The sequence below is a fragment of the Hordeum vulgare genome, chromosome 6H, assembly GCF_904849725.1.
Source record: "Hordeum vulgare subsp. vulgare chromosome 6H, MorexV3_pseudomolecules_assembly, whole genome shotgun sequence".
NCBI classification, from domain to species: Eukaryota; Viridiplantae; Streptophyta; class Magnoliopsida; order Poales; family Poaceae; genus Hordeum; species Hordeum vulgare.
In genome coordinates, this window is record NC_058523.1 from 97777403 (window position 1) to 97784751 (window position 7349).

A 7349-nucleotide genomic window follows, 5' to 3' on the forward strand; every position below is an offset into this window, starting at 1 on the left:
AAATTCTTTGCCGACTGCTCGTGCCAGATACTAATGGCAAAGAGCTTTGTCGTCCGCTTAGGGAAGGATGACGGCAAAGAAGCTACAATGTCATCGTAAGCTGACGCAAAATCTTTGCCGACAGGAGGCGAACGACATAGAGCTTTGCTGTCGGTGGGGTCCTCTTTGCCGTATGTTATGGCGGACGGCAAAGAAGCTGATTCATGTAGTGATTGTTACCTTAGTAGCGATCTTGATCGCATTTGTTGTTGCATTTATATGCTTTAGCTTGGTACTCTTGTATGTTGTTTTATGAGAATAAATGTGTATGAACTTGTATTAATGTGGTCTTTTTGGTCTTATGTAATGAAGATGAACCGGCAATGGATGTACGATGACCGAGCTCTCCCAGTTCATTAGTGGCGTGCAGAGTTTTTTGCATGCGGCTGAGGCACACGAGCGGGATGGTTTTACGTGTTGTCCATGTGATGTCTGTAAGAATGATAACACTTACTCTAAGTCAAGAGTCATTCACGTTCACCTGTTTACCTCTAGTTTCATGTCCGGCTATAACTGTTGAACCAAGCACGGAGAAAGAAGAGTTATAATAGAAGAGAATGAAGAAGAAGAGGATGATGACAACTATCCTATGTTCCGTGAATACAATGGTACTACAATGGGGGAAGAAGGTCAAGAAGAGGCGCCAAATGAGCCCGCTGATGATCTTGGTTGGGCCATTGCTGATGCAAAAACAAACTGCGCAAAGGAGAAGTTGAAGTTGCAGCGCATGTTAGAGGACCACAAGAAATTGTTGTATCCTAATTGCCAAGATGACAAGAAGAAGCTGGGTACCACACTAGAATTGCTGCAATGGAAGGCAAAGAATGGTGTATCTGACAAGGGACTTGAAAAATTACTGAAAATGTTAAAAAGGATGCTTCCACAGGACAACAAATTGCGCGACAGTACGTCCAAAGCAAAGAAGGCTATCTTCCTACATGCATGCCCTAATGACTGCATCCTCTATCACGGTGGGGAGTACACGAATTTGAATGCATGCCCAGTATGCGGTGCGTTGCGCTATAAGATCAACCACGATGACCTTGGTGATGATGTTGAGGGCCAGCGTCCGAGGAAGAGGATTCCTGCCAAGGTGATGTGGTATGCTCCTATAATACCATGGTTGAAACGTTTGTTCCAAAACAAAGAGCAGTCCAAGTTGATGCGATGGTACAAAGAAGACCGTAATAAACACTACAAGAAATAAGGTCAATTATGACTCCCTATATTGGTCGTTGATTCGTCATTGTTGTCATTTATTGACTTTTTTGACCAAATTTACAAGGTCAACAGTTGGCCGTCAAGAATGAACAAACATGACCTTTCTAAAATTTTGGTCGTAGATCTCTATTGACCAAAAATTTCAGTTTGGTCATTACCTATTTGTGTGAGCCACGTAGGATCTGACGTGGCCAAGCTGACGTGGCATTGCTAGTGACCAAATGGAATCATCATAAATTTTAAAGCTCAATCAACCAATCTAGCCTACATGGGCCTGGTCCAATACCTATTTTACTATTGAAAATGTCTGATTTTCTTTGTTTGAAACATTATTTTGCTAGAAGCACGCAAATTTCAAGATAGGCACATTAAACAACAAGTACAACAACAGAATAAAAGATTGCAGATAAATTATATATTTCATTTCAGTAGCACATCACATGAAATACAATACATCATCCACCGGCTCCTCCACACATTAAGGTTCAAGGCCTAACAAGTGCACATCAAAATAATTTTACAAGTGCACAACAGAATACTGCAGGTGCAAGTGCACAGAAAAAGGAGAGGTACCGAGGCCTAGATGCATGTGAACTACCGAGGCCTAGATCTTTTTACTGAGAAAATAACTATGAGAAATGATTTTTAAATATATAGTGCAAAAAATCTTGGAAATATAACACATGCCAAATATGTAGTAGCAGCTGTAAGGATTATATTACAAGTTCCTTCTAAAAACAATTTTGTAAAGTGGCAGCAGCAAGGATTATATTACAAGTTCCTTCTAAAAACAATTTGGTAGTAGTAGCATCAGCAAGGATTACATTAGATAAGCATTCGACAGTTCAGTTAGTAGTGCCCAGTCACAATGGCACTAATAAAATCTACCATTAGCCAAAGTTCTAATGGCTACATAAACATGTACTCCCTCCATTACACATTGTAATACATACAGATGTTTCTGAAAGTCAAACTTTGCCAACATTGACAAAGTTTATAGAGAAAACTGTTTACAACTACACTACGAAAAAATACCTCATGATATTTCCAATGATGTGCATCTGGTATTCTAGATGTATATATTTTCCTCTATAAATATGATCAAAGTTTGTAAGTTTGACTTGTAGATGTACAACCTTCAGATAAGAAGTCGAATTTATTACTTGATACACATAGTAAAACTTCATGGTTAACTCAGCTTACTCATTCGTGAAAAAGAGTGCAGTTTTAAGCGTCATACCGGAAGGACAGAACTTGAGAATTTCACTCAAACTCCTACAGAAAACAAAACCTGGGAGTAAACCAAAGCGTTTCACAACCAATCAGAAAAGGATGCTAATCCTCCACTATAGACCCATAACACATATAAAAGTTTGTGCAGAAGGATGCTAACTTGATGTACAAGGCATCACAAAATAGTACATCTCTTGCCAATTTCATGACCCACACATAACCAGCGTATATCTTGTCAGTTTGACCCACACGGAAAAAATAGAGTGATGCATTTCAATTTAGGAAAAAATATATATCTCTTCAACGTTCTCTTCAATATTCTTTATGGCATTTCAACTTTATATTCAACAAGTTTGCATCAGGCAGGCTTACTGATAGCATGATAATTACCAACCACGCAAACAAACGAAAAAGCAGACAAAAAGAACAGCAGCATCATGCAAGGATGGACTGTAGCAGCCTAACCAGACATACACATGGCACAATGGCCATGAACGCAGAGCAACCACCATAGTCGTGGTTCCGTGAAAACGACAAGCTCAGACCAACCACCAGACGCAGGGAGAAGATTAAGGGAAGGATCTCACCGTGGCTGATGCCAAACAGCACCGCCGCCGCCACCGTTGCATGGAAGCAGCAGAAAAGAGGAGCCTGGCACAATGAACCCCTTGTACCAAATCAAATCCTGCTGCACAAGAAGGACAAGAGAAATAAGAAGATAATCTTGAGGTCAAATCAAAAATCAGAACAATAAATGCGATGAAAAATAACCTGTGCTCTCATATTGTTGTTTGTTGTTTCTGAACTCTCACACTGCTTTGTCATTTGTTGTTTGTGAACTTTCATATTTTACTAATCAAACTACTAGTTCAATTTAAAGTCGATCTAAAAGGGGGAGACCAACCCAGGTTCTAATAATTCTTAGAATTAACATGGCTTCTATCTACTATAAAGGGGGAGATCAACTCATACATGCAGTTTCACATCTGCAGAAACTTTCCCCGTGTTTTTTGATAAAGAGCACCATGGATAGATATATTATCATGTTTTGTAAGATTTAATCATACTAGTCGCCAACCCGTGCATTCGCATGGGCAAGTTTAGTAATTAATATATAATGAAAACCTCAGACCATTTATAACTTTCGAATCTATTTTATATCCTCACACATGTGGAACAACTTATAGTTTTAAATTCTAGTAATTATATACTAGCAAAAAAGCCCGTGCGTTGCAACGGAAGAGAAAATAACACACGCTTTGAACGTAATATATTTTCACATGGCATCACATTTGTGTTGTCGACGATGGCCTGAGTGCTCACACAACGAAAACGCGTTTGAATGTACAATCACTCGGAATAAGATGCGAAATATGTGGTTTCTCCCCACGAGATTTTCCAAAGGTGTGCATGTGTGGTTAACGATGTTTTCTTTCCTCTAAATTTGGTTTTAGTTTAATGGATATTTATTGCAATTCGTATGGTCGTCGGCAAGAGAGAGAAAAAGACCGTGCACTACAGATTAAGTTTGCACCAAAAATAATATTTAAAAAGTATTCAACAGCTAAAAATAACATCCTATTTAGATTCTACACATTTTTTCAATCAAATTTCATATATAACATGTTAAAATCGGAGTTACGTTTTAAAAGATATGGATAATTTTGTTTTAGATAAAATATGGATTGATTAACTGGAAAGTCAGGGTTTTTTTGTTAAAACAAAAAAACGTTTCGGCTGACTAAAATAGGGACGGCGGGTTGATTACCTGAAACATCAGGGAGTTTTCTGTAAAATGAAAAAAAAGACGGTTCGGCTCTGAATAAAAGATGGACCGCGGGTTGATTATCTAAAACTGTGAGGACTTTTCTGCAAAACGACAGAAAACGGTTCGTTCCAACTTAAAGTTGGCCTGCAGGTTAATTAACTGAAATTGCGAGGGCTTTTCTGCAAAATGACTGACGCCGGACGACAGAAGCGCTGCGTGCTTTATTATTAGGAGAAATTAGAATAGAATAAGACTCGATTTTGTAGTGTTTGTACATTTGCACTGTCTCACACTCAAAGGAATATTAAATTTATTTGATTGTGATGTTTTGCTATTTTGTGTCCATAAATTATCCGCCCTATATAAAGAGTGGTTGCCCATGAGACTTTGAGTGATAATTGGCGCTATACATTAAAGTAGGTCAGTTTCTTTCCCTACTGATGAAAGTTTGTAAGGAGTACGGTGTTACCTCAATGATTGATTTGCAAGCACTTCTATTTTATTTGGGCTTGGAAGTAGTTTTTATTCATGAAATCAGATTCATCACAAGAGAATTCCTACCAAGAATTAAATGGGTGAAGTGATATGAACATTGTGAGATCTTTAAATTACATACCGCGGTATTAATAGGACCTATGTCATATAGAAAATTCCAATTGGCTACCAAATATGGCATTGTAAAATATGAACTAATAAACGAAAAATGAGAAACAAACAAACACGCCGATGATGAAATACAATAACATTAGAATGATATTTTATAAGAAGAATGTTATCCTTCAAACATGTGTACACGTAAAGATTTATTAAGATTTGTTTTTCAAACACGCGTATTTGTTATGAATACAAATGTTTTTTTGTATGTACAGTAAGTTTTACCCAATTTTATGGGATCATATACGACGTGTCGAATAGGTGGTAACCTATGCTACGTGTGCCTTGTAAACCCAAAGGAGATAGTATATCCAAAACGCATACTTTCCTTATGATAAACCTTCTAAAAGATAAACGGCATATTCTAAATCTCCATGAGATCTGTATGGAGTATGATGTGCACTAACTTCATCTATTTTAAAAGTAGACACATTGGTACATATATTATGAGGAGATATTAATTGTGGTCAGTATCAACCATATAAATGCACACGCACATATCATCCCCACACTAAATTGTGATGAGGTTGCCACTGGTTATCTACTAAGACATCATGTTTGCTGGCAGGAGAGTTTTTCTGAGTGTTTCAGATGTGAGATTTCTGTTATTTGAGAACTGTAGTAGAGAAAGTGAGTTTTTGTGCGTTCTTGCATTTCAGATGTCAGACTATTACGTGTCTCGTTATTAGATCATGCTGAGGACAAATGAATAAAACCATGAACACCTGATTAACTATAGAACCCGGTGAACAAAAACAAATGATTCAGGTATATCTATAGAGCATATTTACATGTACCCCTAAAAAAATTGCATTCACACCTTAATCTTGCACCTGACCATAATAGCTTTTATGTCAATGCATGAGTTCTATTTAACAGAGGATGACAGAAATTCTATTGATATAATTAGTAACTTAACATCAAAAGCATACAAAAGGAGTTAGTACAACACATGCCTATTCCGTCAAAACTTACAATGATCTGCGAGCTGACCACATTGTGTCATGATACATAGATAAGACGTGTAATTAAGCATGCACCGTACATTAAACTGCACATACATGCAAACATACACATTCAGCGCTGGGTATACTACCATTTTTGCTGGATGAAGTAGCAGTATTTCTGTTTATTTCTTACGTTATCCTATTCCGTCCCCGCTGCAGGCACACTTTGCACACTGTTTTTTGACATCACCATGATTAGAAGCAGAATAGACAATCATTTGGAAACGTAAAGATTAGACTGAAAGAAGATTCACATGTAAATTATTCGTACCTTCACTGGGAGACATTTTTCTGTATTGGCTGATCAATTTTCAAAAGATTTCGTCTCTAACCTGATATAGTTAATGATGTTAGAATAATTGAAAAAATTATGGCAGTGTGATGCCCAACAAAAAATCTGTTCATCTATTATGCTTCCCTCTCACCTCTGTACGTGAGATAAAATAAATTGGACGTGAGATGTGGCAGCTTGTCGCACACTCTTCTGCTTTCCTCCCACCTCTGTAACCTTCACCACCACATAAGAAACACGGTGAGAAGAGGGACGGAGTGTAGTGATGCAGAGAGAGATACACACACATAGATGTGGTGTTGGAGTGTGCTGCCGGAGCGAGGAAGCACACACGCTAGAGGCCCGTACCTGGAGAGATCAAGGTCGTGCAGCCCCGTCGGTTGCCAAACAGGTCGTCGATCGCTCTCCCCGCCATTGGCCGGACCGGCTGCCGCTCGCGCCGCCCCTCCGTTGGCCGGACTGGCCCTCGCTCACGCCGCGCTGCCCCGCCGTTGGCCGAACCGGCCACCGCTTGCGCCGCCCCGCCGTTGGCCGAACCGGCCGCCGCTTGCGCCGCCCCGCCGGTGGCTAGATCGGCTACGGCTCACGCTCAATGGGAGGGCAGGGGCGGCTAGGGTTCGAGGGGAGGGCAGGGGTGGCTAGGATTAGAGGAGATTTGGGGAAAATGTACAAACAGGAGCGGCTGTGGTGTGGGCGTGTGGTAATCTGCGGCCTTGACGAAAATACTTTCGTGTCATTTTGTGTTGTGCGGTGCGGGTGTGTGGTTGTGTCCTGTGGTGATAAAAATACCGTCATGTGAAGCGGGCAAAATTTTGATAGTGACGGGAGGAAATTTGGAGCGTAAATTTTTTTCATATACTATTTGGACAACATAAATTAAGTCATTTTTGTGAAAATTTGACTTTTAATAGAGTGCATTCATATATTATTGTTTATTATTAGTTCACAATTTGTAACACCGAAGAGAATTGTCACGTCTCACCGGTCTTGACAGTGTTGATATAGTTAGGGTTGAAGTTGCATGGGTCTAGTCTCACGGGAGTAATTTATTTAGGAGATCGGCGTCAGTGTAAAATCGGTCACGCTCACATCGACATGACCAGTGTGGTTACCGCCTCGTCTTGGATAGTCGTCG

General features: G+C 39.6%; 1 long non-coding RNA gene across 1 annotated transcript; it reads right to left on the bottom strand.

Moving 5' to 3' along the window:
- Window positions 1-5786: 5786 nt before the first annotated feature.
- LOC123402362 lies at window positions 5787-6952 on the bottom strand. Its single transcript, XR_006611261.1, has 4 exons — window positions 6563-6952; window positions 6348-6430; window positions 6194-6254; window positions 5787-6095 (listed from the first exon to the last, which is right to left on the bottom strand). It is a non-coding gene; the product is annotated as an uncharacterized LOC123402362 (long non-coding RNA).
- Window positions 6953-7349: the final 397 nt, after the last annotated feature.